General features: G+C 47.3%; 1 long non-coding RNA gene across 2 annotated transcripts in view; it reads right to left on the reverse strand.

Annotated features, from left to right (window-relative positions):
• Positions 1-14,562: 14,562 nt before the first annotated feature.
• LOC125411472 (uncharacterized) overlaps positions 14,563-15,397 on the reverse strand; it is a 30,149-nt gene continuing 29,314 nt past the window's right edge. For both annotated transcript variants that reach the window (XR_015735479.1, XR_015735480.1), the window contains one exon: positions 14,563-15,282. This is a non-coding gene — a long non-coding RNA (uncharacterized LOC125411472). The remainder of the gene's footprint in view (positions 15,283-15,397) is intronic.

Raw genomic sequence — 15,397 nt, forward strand, 5'->3', positions numbered from 1 at the left:
TTTAATCCCAGCACTCAGGAAACGGAGGCAGGTGGATCTCAGTGAGTTCGAAGCCAACGTTGGTCTACAAGAGCTTGTTCCAGGCCATGTTCCAAAACTACAGAGAAACCCTGTCTCAGAGAGAAAGAGAGAGAGAGAGAGAGAGAGAGAGAGAGAGAGAGAGAAGCATCCCACCCACGCAGTCTGGCATGCTCAAAAGTCAGTAAAGCGAGGAAGCCTCTGTCTTGGTCCCGGCTCTGGGATGTGATTCAAGAGACTGTCCAGATAACCTGGGTATCCCCTGATGTCATCCCCTGGACTTGCAGATCCTCCTTCCCTGGTGCTCACCCTTCAGGAGCCAATCACACCATTAATTATCTCAATAAAGACCATCTTCACACCGTTAACTTTCCATATGCCGTGTTCTTCAAGTAACGATCAGAAAAAACATCCTCACTATACTCTCCGCTTCAGAAGGGAAGAACCCAGGTCCAGGAAGGTCTGGTATAGCAACTGTCTCTCATAACGAAGTGGTTGAGCCAGGCTATGAACTCAGCCAGGCTACAGACAGTTCCTGAACTTCCTTCTGCGTTAAGCATATCTTCAGGGCTCACCACAGGTATGCTTAAGGATGCAGCTCCTAAACAAGCCACTAACTCACCTGGAACAGGATAGGATCACCAAGCTACGGTGGGGTGTAGGGGAGTACCTTCCCAGGGCAGAGGTCAGCAAAGTCAAGGCTCTGAGCCAGATTTCACCACTGCTTGGTCTTATGAAGTCTTACTGGACCCCAGCCACACCCAGTTACTTAGGTGTCGTCTATGACCATATGTTGGAGGTGGTTTTCACACTCCCTGGTAGAGTTGAGGAGTTGCGACAGGGATTGTAGGGTTTGCAGAACCTAAAGAATTTCATAGGTGACCCTTAGCAGGAAGCCTGTCGCCTCCCTTCGCTCCACACTGGTCTGGGAAGCATCCCATCACCCCATGGGCAGCACTGGAATCACTGTGTGAGAGGAGCAGAGGAAATCGTGTGTTTCTTTAGATGCATATTCCTTAACACAGCTATAGCTTGCTGTTTTTCTCATATTCGTCATAATCGTTGTCTTTAGAATATGCTATCCCACCTCAGAGGCCCAGTAACCCCCACGTGTCATTCTCCATCATGGGGTGGCAATTCCTCAGCCACCCTAAGAGCTGCTGTGTGGACACTGGTTTCTATTTTATCTGTATCCAGGGACGTGACTACTCCCTAGGGTGCAATTAAATTTAGCAGGGCTGTAGGTCAAGGTGCCCTGCCCTCCTCCAACCAACGACGGTTTGAGAGGGGGACAGCTCAGACTCCTCCCCCACAATCTTATGTCTCGCGTACAGAGATTCAGAGAGAGACGTTCATACAGGCCGGTGGATCCTTTAGCTTTTCCAGACACTCTTTCTGCTCCTCTGATGATTGCCTGTTTCAGGTCACAGGTGAAGTCCCTGTTAAATCCCTTTGAAAGTGAAGTAAGCCAAACCAGTGTCAACACTTGTAACCAGAGCCACCTGACAGAGCTGACCCAGAAAAACCTACAGGCTGGGAGAGCTTGAACCTAAATCATTTTATTCCTTCTGAACATACTGGGGTTAGGGGAGGAAGTTCTCCACTGAAAGGATAAACCCCAGAAACTCGATTTTTAAATGCTGGGGATATGGCTCAGTTAGGCGCATTCTCGACTAGCATGCCCAAGGTCCTGGGTTTGATTTCAGCACCACATAAACCGAAAGGCAGGATCGGGAAGAAAATGTGTTTAAGGTCTTCTTCCGTTGTATAGCCAGTTCTAGAACAGCCTGAACAATCTAAGTTACCCATCTCAAAAGCAATGCAGAAACATATACATCCATAACAGAATAGCAGGATCACGTCTTGCAGATTTGAAACTAGCGCCAACGACTGATGTTGCGTAGATTCTTTTTGTTTGTCTGACCTTACTTCTCTAGGATTAGTATCTTTTTTTCTTTGTGACAATATGCTACCTTTATCGTGAAACATTATTAGCCAAGTCCCCTTCCCCTACGCCCGCCACTGCCCCACTCCTCATGACTTCTACCTAGGCGCATGTGTCAGTCTGTATTGGGAAAGGTACAGTGAAGGCTTCTAATGTCTCCAACAAAGAGACATTAGCAAAGAGACAAGCTAGCAAAGCCGAGCTTCTGACCTGGGACCTAGCAAACAAACCAGAAGGTGCTGCGGACACCTAGGAGCCAGAAACCAAGGAAAACAGTACAAGAACTCAGTTCTCAGTGGATATACCACAACCGCAGGTCTCTCAACATCAAGTCATCCATCAGGCATGGAAAAGGAACGGTTTAGGAGAAATCTACTCCCGCATGGGCAGAACTGTAGGTGAGAGAATCCTCGGCCACCGTGGACACCACCAGACATCCCAACAAACGCATGGCTCTCGAGATAATAGGCTGGATCTCCTCGGAGATAGTGAACTCTCCGGCAGCTTGCTTCACAGTTAGGCTGGTACCAGGTAGAAGTCTAGCAAGGCTCATCTGAATGAAGTTGAGGTGAGAGAGAATGATGGGGGGATTAAGGGAGCATGAAAAGGGAAAGCAGTCTTTCACCCCAGACCTTGTTGTCTTCCCTGCTGAGCAGGAGTCGGGAAACTTCAACACAACCATAGAACCCCAATGCCTACAGAGATGTAGTTTCCGAGAGGCATCTCATACAAGATGCTAAAAACAACATCTTAGGACCAGAATGCCTATGTCTGACCTGGTCTTGGTCATACAGATAGCATAAGGTCATTTGAGCTACTAGCCACCTCTGGTCCTGGTGGTAGGAGCTTGGGTAGCCCCTGGCTATAAAGGTCATTTAGATTACTAGTCACCTTCAGTCCTGGTTATAGAAGCTTAATATGGCCATGCCCAACAAGTAACACAGATCACCAGGCTATTAATCACTTCCAGTTCCCAGATTTCTGGATGGAAGAACAGACTTTACATCTTTTCTACTAGAAAGACAACGCTGTATGCTAAACCTTCCTGGTCTCCCCTGATCTGGAGTTCTGTGGGCACAAGGACTTTCAAGCTATGTTCACAAACTGGGAACAAGCTGAACTATGCATAGAGGGGTGCCTGGCAGGAACTGTGAGCTTAGGGATGTGGGATGGCCTTACAGGAAAAGGCTGGTGGGGAGAGCAACGCCCTTCCCTCACTCCTCTCCTTGACTTTAATCTGCAAGAACTCTCCACTGGTCAAAGTGGAAGCCTGAAGAAAGGGAGCCAGTTACTGCAACTTGTAATCCAGCCCAGAGGAGCATCCTGTCCTGTCTGCCCAGGGAGCCTTCTAGTAACGGTGCTCAATTTTCTTCTGGGAACTGCTTTTCCTCTCTCCTGTGCTATGATTTAAGCAAGGCTGACTGCATCACCACCTTCGGGAAAAGTCATATGATTCAAGTCTGCCCGAAAGGCAGTATCGGAAGCCGCTGATTACAGTCACTGGTGCAGAGCCGGACAACCGGCTAAGGACGATGAGGAGCGAGGGAGAGGCAGTGAATGGAAGACATTTGCTTAGGGCAGCTGGAAGCCACACTGCTCTCGAAGGGGAAGCCTGGAGAAAAAAAGGGTTGGCTCGAGGAGAGGAAAAGCCAGGGGAGAAGAAAGCTACACCCTGGTGACACTCTGATCATTATTACACTGTCCTGAAACCCATGACATCAACCCTGGCCTGAAATGGAAAGTGTATTAAAAATATATTTCTACAAGATAAAGGGGGACGGAGAGATGGCCCTGGCTTTAAGGGCACTAGCTGCTTTTCCAGAGTACCCAAGTTCAATTCCCGGCATCCACATGGTAGCTCACAACTGTCTGTAACTCCATTTCTGGAGGGTTCTGACATTCTCACAAAAGCACATATGCAGGCAAAACACTAATACACGTAAAATGCACATAAATTAACATAAAATACAAATAAATATAATTCTGTGAAACAAAGACAACTGTTGGGGTGTAAGTTCAAACCCTGGCTCCTTTAGCTAGTTAACGGATAGTTAACATTGGAAAATCGCTCCCCTTTATGAGAGTCGACCTTGAACCAGAAATTATAATGCCCTACCAGCCCTTCTGTAACCACTAAGGAAGACCACATAGTTTCAAATCCCTGAAAGGCATTGTCACAAATGTCACAGATTCCTCCTTGGGTAATTCTCACCTTCGTATGTCCCACCATCGGGACAGCATGTTCTACAGTCAGGAGCACACAACATTCTAAAATTACATCCAGGGTTGAGTAATGACAGACTGAAGAGCAGCTGTCAGGAGCCATGGCCATTTCGACATTGCCAAATGGAAAAAAGGAAGAACGAGATTGACAAGATTGGCTTTATTTTAAAGAAACGGGACGGAATTCACATCTAAGAAACAGAATAACGAGGAAAAGGTTGTTAGATTAAAAAACGAGACCCAAAACAATGTCAGGGCTCAAAGATAAGGGGAAGCTCAGAAACGGAGAGAAAAATAGCCCATGCTGGGCACACTGTGATTCAAGCCACACTGTCACAGCAGGGAAGCTGCAAGAGTTGGTGTGAAATACAAGATCGAGTGCTCCCTCCAAGGCGAGGAATGACTAGAGAAAACAGTCAGCAAACACTGAGGAAGAATGAGAGCGAAGAAGCCTAGAGAAGAGCCAGCCGTCATCTGGCCAGGTTCAAAAATGCAGAAATAGTAAAGACCCTGGTGCTGACCCCGAGAGCAAGCAAGGAGCCAGCGCAGTTTATCCAGTGGCCAAGCCCGTGTGGAAATTTCAAGACTAGAATGGGAAAAATCCACTGTGCAGCTAGGCAAATGTCTTACCGCGAGGCGGGGGAGAGAAACCCATGTGCAGAAGGCCTCGGCGTGCCTGTCAGAAGCTTGCCTTCAGATACGAATCCCAGACTTGGATGGGCCACTGGGTTTTTTCCTGATCCAACAATTCAGTTCTGCTACAGACAAGAGCCAGAGAGCAAAGGAAAACGTGGTTTTTGGATAAGTCATGGGCATGTAGAAAACACGGAATGTTACCAACGACCGAAAAAGCTGAAAGACAGAACCAAAGAAAACTTAAAGATTTCCTGCAAGGTGAGGGTGCACACCTTTAATTCCAACACCCGGGAAGTAGTTAAACAGACCTTTGTGAGTTCAAGGGCAGTCTAGTCTACATGGTGAGCTCCAGGCCAGCCAAGATTATATAGTGAGACCCTGTGTAGTGGCATTTCATTGGTATTTTAATAAATAAAGCTTGCCTGAAGATCAGAAAAGTAAAACAGCCACGCTGGCCAGCCTTACAGTCCAGGCAGCAATGACACACACCTTTAATCCCAGTAGCCACACTAGCTTGCCATAGGAATCAGGCAGTAGTGGTGCACACCCTTAATATATATAGTGTTCTGCCTGCATGTATCCCTGCAGGCCAGAAGAGAGCACAGATCTTATTACAGATGGTTGTGAGACACCATGTTGTTGCTGGGAATTGAACTCAGGACCTCTGGAAGAACAATCAGTGCTCTTAAACTCTGAGCCATCTCTCCAGCCCCGATACAGATGCTTTTAAGTCCTCCCTGTGTTTCCGTAAACCACCCACATACTCACTGGTTCACCGAGTCTGACTTGGGTAAAATTATTTCTTTGGTCTGTTGTTGATGTCCTGTGGATGATAAGCAGACATTTGTTCACATCTCCATGGGGGGAAAAGAGGAAAAAAACAAATGAAACATTTCAGGTAAAATGAATCCAGCACAGACAGCTTAGAGTGGGTGTTTGCTTGAGGCAAGCCACAAAGGAGAAGACAGGTGAACGTTTCTCTGTCACATCTAAGTCACCACTACCTCCTGTCCACCAAGCCCTAAGACGTCCCCTCATGGAGTTTTCTCCTGCACTGCCCTTGCTCCTTCCCTCGCCGGAATCGCTGAAATTTCTCCCGCAACTGCTCTGGTTACTGTGTAAGCGGTCCATCTCTCTGTGACAAAGCACCTAGTAAAAGCAACTGAAAGAAGAATGTAAATTTATTTGGGCTCACAGTTTGGAGTTTCAGCCCATCGTGGCAGAAGGAGCGTGTGGAGAGCTGGTCACTTCACATCCATAGTCGGGAAGGAAGAGACATGAAGATGCTCGGTTCGTTTTTCTCTTTTTTAGTCAGTCCTGACTGGAATGGTTCAGATCACCTGTAGGGTGGATCGTCCACCTCAGTTAACCTAATCTGGATAACCCCTCTTAGGCATGCCCACAGCCTTGTCCCTTCAAGCATTCTAGACCCAGTGAGGTTGATATAACATAAACCACCAGGTTTACCATCGAATTCCCATTATCCTTCCTTTACAGTCTGTCCTGCATCTAGAATATATACAGTACTGGTTTTCAAAGCAAACTATTTCAAACTCCTTCCAAGGATGCCAAGACTCAAATATCCGATTCCCCACGACCTGTATCTATCAATCCCCATCACACTTCTCACTCCGGGCCACTGACAATCTCATTCTTCAGTCACTGACCCCTGGGTTCTGCAACCCTCTGCTATGCTTTTGACCACCGAACATTTTTAACTTACAATGTTTGCAGTGATTTGAACGAGAAATGCCACCTGTTTGGCTCATGTATTTTAAGTCTTGGTCCTCAATTGGTGGAACCGGTTGGAATGTTCTGGAACATTGCTAGGGAAACTTCTCGCTGGGGATAGTCTTTGTTACAGCCTCGCCTTACTTCCTGTTCACTCTCTCAGCTTCCTGTCCCAGCCACCTGCTGCAAGGCTTCTCTCACCAGTATGGACTCTCCCTCTGGAACCAGAAGCCCAAATAAACTCCTCCTCCTGTAAATTGATTCTGGTCACAGTGCTTGCAATTGTTAGTTTTAGGTCAAATTGACCCAAACTAGAGTCATCTGACAGAAGGAAACCTCAGTTGAGAAAATGCCTCCATGAGATCCAGCTGTAAGGCATTTTCTTAGTTAGTAATTGAGGGCTCAGCCCACTGTGGGTGGTGCCATCCCTGGGCTGGCGGTCCTGGGCTCTATAAGAAAACAGGCTGAGCAAACTGTGAGGATCAAGTCAGTAAGCAGCCCCCCTCCATGGCCTCGGCATCAGCTCCTGCCTCCAGGATCCTGCCCTGTTTGAGTTCCCATCCTGACTTCCTCCAGCAATGACCAGTGATATGGAAGTGGAAGCCAAATAAACCCTTTCCTCCGCAATATGCTTTTTGTCACGGTATTTCATCACGGCAACAGTAACCCTAACTAAGACAGTGTTTTAACACAAGCAACAGAAAAGTAACGGATACACTGTTCAGTGTGTGTGATGCTCTTCCCTCCCACGCTGCACCTTCCTCTTACTCAGCCAATCAAGTCTCTGCATATGGACCCATCCCCCACAGAAGTCCTCCCTGTTTCTAATAGGATTCCGCCTCAAAGCATCTTCAGTTTGCCTTTATTGTATCTGGTTATCATGCACACTTGTTTTGTACTGTTTAATGTCCCACTCCCTGTAACACTAGAGTGGGAAACCTCTCTTCCTTTCTCTGCTACATACCCTCCACCTAGCATAGCTCCTGGTACCCAGGACGCTCTTGCCCAGTGAAGGAATATGCATGGTGCTGAAACAATGTACAAAAGAAGAAAGCCTTTCTGCTCCAAACAGACTCTGATCTAGCAGACACATCTGAGTAAGAAACAGACTGAGTCAGATATAAAAAAAAAAAGTGCTCGTGAGCCAGCAGTAGAGACCCACACCTTCAGCACTCAGAAGGCAAAGGCAGGTGAATTTTTGTGAGTTTGAGGCCAGCCTGGTCTACAGAGCGAGTTCTAAGACAGACCCCAAAGCTACACAGAGAAATTCTGTCTCAAAAAACCAAAAACAACAACAACAAAAACAAAACAAAACAAAAGACCACATGTGGAACTGGCCGGCATGGAGACAAATTCCAGCATTCTGAGGGCAGAGGCAGGCCTGTTTCTGAGAGTTCAAGGCTAATTTGATCTACACAGTGAGTTCCAAGACATCCAGGATTACATAGTGAGATACTGCACACCCACCTACCCCCACCCCCAAAAGAAAGAAAGAAAGTCAGGCATGGTGGTGTACTCTTTAAATCCCAGCCCTCAGGAGGCAGAGGCAGACAGATCTCTGAGTCTGAGGCCAGTCTGGTCTACAAAGCTAGTTCCAGAACATCTAAGGCTATATAAAGAAATCCTATCTCAAAAATCCAACAAAGAAAGAAAGAGAGGAAGAGAGGGAAACAAGAAGACAGAGAAAAAGAGAGAGAGAAATAGATAGTCTTAGGGTTTCTATTACTGTGGAGAGACACCATGACCACAGCAACTCTTACAAAGGAAAACATTTAATTGGGACTGGCTTACAGTTTCAGAGGTTTAGTCCATTATCATCACGGCAGTGTGCAGGCAGACATGATGCTGGGGAAGGGACCAAGAGTTCTACATCCAGCTCAGCAGGCAGCAGGAAGAGAGAGAGACACTGGACCTTGCTTGAGCATCTGAAACCTCAAAGCCCACCCCCAGTGACATACTTCCTCCAGCAAGGCCAGAATATCTAATCCTTTCGAATAAGACCACTCTCTATGAGCCTATAGGAGCCATTTTCATTCAAACCACCATGGAAGAAAAGCGGAAAAGAAAAAAAGAGAAGGAAGGAAGGAAGGATTAAGGAAGGAGAGAGAGAGGAAGGGAGGGGAAGGAGGGAAGGAGGTAGGGAGGAATGAAGAAAGGAAGAAGAGAGGAAGGAAGGAAGGAAAGAAGGAAGGAAGGAAGGAAGGAAGGAAGGAAGGAAGGAAGGAAGAAGAGAGGAAGGAAGGAAGGAAAGAATCACACATAGAGTAGACTGTAGCATGAGTGCCATAGACTACTGAAACTAAAACCCAAGCACCATGGCTTCCAGAACAGACAGAAGAGATGAGCAACGACGTAGCTCATTTGGCAGAGCGCTTGCTGATTACGTATGAAGTCCTGGCTCACGTATTTTTCAATGAACAACTTTACAATAAATGGCTCTTGTTTCTCAAAATACTTGCATAGCGAACAGAATAGAAATAATTTGGTGGTTTCCCTTATAACTAACACTTACAAAGAGCTTCTTTAAAATAAGTAAGTCAGGGCTTTTTTAATCTTAACGAATCACTGGGAATTAGAGGTCTGCCGTGAAATAAAGCCTTGAAGTGGCAGAGATTAGGCTTAAGGTAGTCTACATTCAGGTGTAGTGCATACTTGTCAGGTGAGTGGGTCTGTCGGCTTCCTTAGGACAGGCGGTGTCACACTGGTGAGATGGGTCAGCCAATGAAGGTGCTTGGCACCAAAGCTGACTTGACGGCTTGAGTTTGAACTCAAGAACCCACATGGTGGAAGAAGAGAATTCTCAGAAGTTGTCCCTGATCTTCAGGTGTACCATGGCCTGAGTGCACAACACACACACACACACACACACACACACACACACTCACACACATGCACACACAAACATGCACGCACACACACTAAATATTAAGGAAAAAAAGAAATGTGGTACTTTTTAAATACAGATTTGCCCATGTTTAGTGGCATGGAGCATCTCTGTCTATGTGATAATTTGTCCCTATAATCCTAAAAATGTCCTTAATTCAAAACACAAGCACCGTGGCTAAAAGCCTGGTTCCGTGACACGCCCCTGTAAACAAACTGTCTTCAAAGACTGTGCGAGGACAGAGCAAGGCCTCACTGCGGATGGGACTGTTGCCATGGTGCAACTTCACATGTTTCCACTTACAGAGAGGTCAGACTCTGAAAGACCACCCAGGCAATCTGGGGACTCTAAGGAGCGGCCCGCTGTTGGGGATGGGAAGGACAGACACACTTCTGTGTGTCTCGGGCGAGTCTTTGTCACGTCTCTAAAGTCCACAGCAGTGAGACTTGCCATCCAAAACATTACTCATGTCTTCTGTAGAACCCAGCCTGGGTCTGGACCTTGGGATCAGTTATACCTGCTTCCTTACAGACGCCCAATGCCAGTGGCATCTGAGGTTGGGCATGGTGGCTCACACCTGCAACCCCAGCCCTCTGAAGGCTCAAGGCTACCCTGAGTGCCCGTCAGGGCTACACGGCCAGACCCTGTGCTGCAACAACAGTACCAGGACCAACAAGGAGACTCAGCAGGAGAAGGCTTGCCACCAAACCTGATGACCTGAATTCAATCTCCAGGACCCGCCTGATGGACGCAGAGTACTGACTTCTGCCCTTTGACCTTTGACCTCTGACCTCCACATGTGCACCCTTACACATGTACCCGTACACCTATACGTATAAGTAAATAAACATCATGAAAAGAATTTAATGAACAAATAGTCACCGAGCTATCCAGTCTGATAGCCAGCTCAGGCTATGATGTCCTCTCCTCACACGCGATAGTCACCGTCCACAGCATCAAATGCGAATAATTCAATCCTTCCAGTAAACTCCACTTCATAAATGAGGAAACCGGGGGGGGGGGGGGGGGGGGCTCACTGCCCGGCTCTCTCTTTCCACGGAAAAACAATCTAAAAATGACAGGACTTGGAGGTGGTGTGGCTAAGATTTGAGCCCAGGCTGGCTGATTTGGGGGGCCTGCCCTGGACTTAAAGGCAATGCTGCTGCTCAAGGGTAAATGACAACCTAGAAAGAGAAATGGGCAGACAAGATGGCTCCGTTGGTAAAGGAGGCTGTGACACAAACTGACAGTGTGAACTCCATCCCTGGAACACAGAGAAAGGCAGAAGGAGAGAACCAGCTCCATGCGGTTATCCTCTGACTCCTGCATGCGGGCCGTAGCACGTGTGTGCCCCCACCCACACCTTACACACACAATAATAATAATAATGTAATAATAATAATAATAATAATAATAACCTTTTTTAAGAAAGAAAGAGAGAGCAATTGTCTTTTCATTTTAATCTTTCTGGTAACCAGTTATGTGGCTTCAGGTCCTGGTCTTTTGGAGAGGCAGGAGGATCAAGAGAATGCCTAGTGTAGTCGTAAGAGCCTCTCCACAAAAGGCATCGGACTGTGCACATTGATACATGAGGAATAAAAGCAGCGAGAGATTCTCTACTGACCAATAAAGAAGCTACCAGCTGGGCGTGGTGGTGCACGTCTGTGATCCCCGAGCCTGAGAGGTAGGAACTGGAAGATCAGGAGTTCAAAGTCATCCTGAGCTACAGAGAGAGTTGGGGGCCATCCTGGGCTACATAAGCCTACGTCTCAAAGGCTGGAGAGTTGGCTCGGTAGTTAAGATTGCTTACTGCTCTTGCAGAGGACCTGACTTTGGTCCCAGCATCCAGATCAGCAGTTCACAACCACCTCTAACTCTGCCTCCAAGGAGACTGGACATCCTCCTGGCCTCCGAGGCCCTGTGCTGCACACTCTGCGTGCTGGGAACCGAACTTACGTTCTCGACAAGAGCAGCAAATGCTCTTAACCACAGATCCATTGCTCTGCCTCCCCCCCCAAAAAAAGATGCCTCAATAGAAACCAGCATTTAGAAGGACACACAACCTGGCATGTTTATACAGCTCGTATCAGGGACGGTGGCACCGTCCATGTAACCTTTGACATACTATATAGGTCAGTTCACCTGTTTGTCAATGACACTGTGAAAGCCCTGAGAGCCGAGGCTTAAAAGGTTCCCATTCTCAAGTCTGGCCCAGTGCCAGAAGCCATAATCAATAACAACCAGTACTCAGGACGGCAGGAATTCAACAGTGTTCCAGTCTTCTGGGGGACCTTTCTTTTTTTTTTTTTTTTAAGCTATTTTGCACTTCCGACTCATTTCTAAATTATTTCCTTGGCAGCCAGAGGAGCTTTGCTGACATTTCCTGAGCTTCTCTGAGCAAGCTGAAGAACGCGTGCGGTCACCATGGTTTTTCACCTGACTGTAATGGGGCTTAATATTGTTTTGAGAAGTTTATCTGTATCTGCCCTACTTGCATTTCCTGAGCTAACAGAAAGGCCCTCCGTGAAGTCTCAGCTCTTGAAGTTACTTTGGCAAACATCTGCGCTAAGAAAACGGTCCAGATGGCTTCTGACACGGAGGGATAAAAAATAAGGGATCTTTTCCACACGCTGTGTGGTGTTTGCTGTGGTTTCTGCAAAGAGATGAGGCTTTTACAGGACCAAAAAAAAAAAAATCACTCAATCCCACGGCCACCCAAGGCCCATGGAAACACATGTGGCTCGTGTGTTTAAATGCAGATCACTCTTTGTAGGTTCAAAGGGGTCCTGGTGCTAGGAGTACCACTGGGGTGCTGACCTCTGACCTTTTCTGGATGCTGTCATCCTGTGTTTTATACATCCTATCTGATTTAATCTTCTCAACAAGCCTACATTGTGGGTACTATCATTATTCTTATATTCCACATGAAGAAATAATTCAAGGGCTCGGCAATGTGACTGGTAGAGTTCAGGTAGAGTGCTGAACATGCGTGATGCCCTGGGTGTGGTCTTGTGATTCCAGAGCTCAGGAGGCAGAGGCAGGAGGAGCAGAAGTTCAAGATCATCCTAGCTACATAGGGAGTTCGAGGCCAGCCTGAGATATACAAGACCCTGGTGAGAGAAGGGGAGAACAGGGAGAGGAAAATAAGAGAAGGGCCAAAATCATTAACTCTCTCTCTCTCTCTCTCTCTCTCTCTCTCTCTCTCTCTGTTTCTCTCTCTCTCTCTCTCTCTCTCTCTCTCTCTCTCTCTGTGTGTGTGTGTGTGTGTGTGTGTGTGTGTGTGTGTGTGCGTGTGTTTTCAAGACAGAATTTCGCTGTAGCTTTTGGAGCCTGTCCTGGAACTCACTCAGTAAACCTGGCTGGCCTCAGACCCACAGAGATCCGCCTGCCTCGGCCTCCCAAAGAGCTGGATTTAAAAGGCTTGTGTTTCTTACGTCTGCACTCTCTACCGCAATGGTTTGCTGGTGTCCACTACCGCATTGCGTTCCCAGCCTCTACTGCCCAGGCCCCCTTCACCTGCAGAGCTGCAGAAAGGGACCGACAGTCTGCTGCCACGTACCTCAATTCCGTGGTGTGTTTGCCGCCTGCCTTCTGAGTTCCCAGGTACTGTAACAACATAGAAAACTTCTACAGGCGTGACAAGAATGCCTCCCTTAGCCTGTGTCCTTTGTCCCTATCCTGTGTAACCTTCATGGTAGCTTGATGGGATTTAGAGACACCTAGGAGATACACGAACGGATATTATCTGGGAGAGTTTCCAGAGTTTAGCCGAGGGAGGAAGACCCACGCTGAGTATGTGCAGAACCACAGGCTGGATCTAGGGCAGAATAGAAATGGAAAAGGAAAAGGGAAAGGAGTGAACACCAGCAGCCCCCCTCTCCCCTAAGGTCCTTTAGCCACATCCTCTCCACCACAATGGGCTGTAACCCTTAAACTGTGACCAAAAGAACCCTTTCCTTCCCCACACTGGTTTTTTTTTCCTTCCCCACACTGGTTTGTTTTTTTTTTTTTTTTTTTTTTTGTCCCGAACAGAAAAGCTATCCCAATAATCGTTATCCCAACATCTCACAGAATGTCTCCTGAAGCATCGTCATCTCTGCTTCTCGCCTCTCTCTGCCTGGGCTAGTCCAGAAGACAACACTAAGATTCTCTGGGTTTCCCTCCGCAAGGGGCTGAGATTTGCAACATTCCTTTGGTCGATACCTACTAGCAACCAGATGTCTGCAAACTGAACCAGGGTAAGCAGGCTCCAACATACCAGAGAAATCATACTCAGATGCTGGGATGCTGTGTTTATCAAAATCCTTTCCACGAAGGGTGTGCCGTGTGGTCGGGAGATAATAAGGCCGTCGGAGACTGTAAGCAAAGTTGTATGGGGTGTGTAAAGGTAACCAGCGGAGATTGCTAGGGATTCTAAGTCTTAATGAAGCTTGTATATGCTTAGATGGGGAGTGGTCAAGGTTGGGGCTAGAGAAGAAGTACCCAAAATTGAAGAGACCTGTCTGGGCTGGCTCTGCCTCTCCCACAGCATGTTTAGACTTTCTCCTACTGAAGAAGCACAGACAAGTCCTTACAGAGAACACCGTTCACACTGCCCCTGAGCTTCTAACACAAGGCACAGCCTGGCGCTGCCTCCCATACAACTGTCTCAAGAAAAAAATCCAGGAGATACCAGTTAAACAGGGGGTGAAAAGGGAGCCTCGGAAGTGAATAAAGAGAGCCCGGAGAGAAGGGGAAGTCACTAGAGATAGTACAACCGGAAAGAGCCCAAGTTTAAAAAAAAAAAAAGAGGTCTGGACCAAGTAGGCCCATGAATGACACCTGTAATCCCAACAGTAGGAGAGTGGGGAGTTGAAGGCCGTTCAGCATCGAATGGCCAGACTGGACTACAAGAGGCTGATAAGAGCCAATGCCCACCACCAGGTTTTATACAGTGGGTAAAGCTATCAGCTGCGGGGCCTGAAAAATTGAATTCTATCCCTAGGACCCACATGATGGAAAAGAACTGATTCCCAGTTCCTGCAGGTTGTCCTCTGTCCTACACACGCACACACACACATACACACATACACACACACACACACACACACACACATACACACACACACAATAAATGTAATAAAAATCATTTCTAAATTGAGTTTTACTGTTTCAAATGATTGGGGCAGAAATTAAAACAGGAAGATTGATGTTGTGACCCCCATACACCATAGGTGTCTCTGCATCCACAGATGAGATTCTGGTGAAACCACAGGCGTCCCAGCACCCACAGATGAGGTTCTGGTGAAACCACAGGCGTCCCAGCACCCACAGATGAGGTTCTGGTGAAACCACAGGCGTCTCTGCATCCACAGCTGAGGTTCTGGTGAAACCATAGGCATCTCAGCATCCACAGATGAGATTCTGGTGAAACCACAGGCGTCTCAGCATCCACAGATGAGGTTCTGGTGAAACCACAGGCGTCGCAGCATCCACAGAGGAGGTTCTGGTGAAACCACAGGCGTCGCAGCATCCACAGAGGAGGTTCTGGTGAGTTACAGTTGTCTTTTCCCCTCACGGCTGCCCATGAGTATCTCTACACCTCCAAGACAGACCCAAGTAGCCATGATGGACACACAGACCAAATCCTGAGAGTTGTTTTCCCATCCTTTACCAAAAACCTTAGTCAAGAGTTGGGCTGAAGCAGCCTACTCTCTCAAACATCAGACAGTGATGAATTTGTTTGACCAGCTCACGGAAGAACACAAAAAGCAAGTCGAAAGCAACACCTCGCCACCACACTCTGGGACAGGTCTCATATCCGGGAGTAGCTGGCCAGACGCGAGGGTTTTTTGTACTTGTTTGCCTTGTAAGAGAGAGTAAGAGCATGAAGCTAGATGAGTGAGGAGTTGAGGGAAGTTCTGGAAGATATTGGGGGCGGGGGAAAATATGACCAAAATAAATTTTATAAACTTCTCAGT

The sequence above is a fragment of the Myodes glareolus genome, chromosome 18 (genome assembly GCF_982192425.1).
Source record: "Myodes glareolus chromosome 18, mMyoGla1.1, whole genome shotgun sequence".
Taxonomy (NCBI): domain Eukaryota; kingdom Metazoa; phylum Chordata; class Mammalia; order Rodentia; family Cricetidae; genus Myodes; species Myodes glareolus.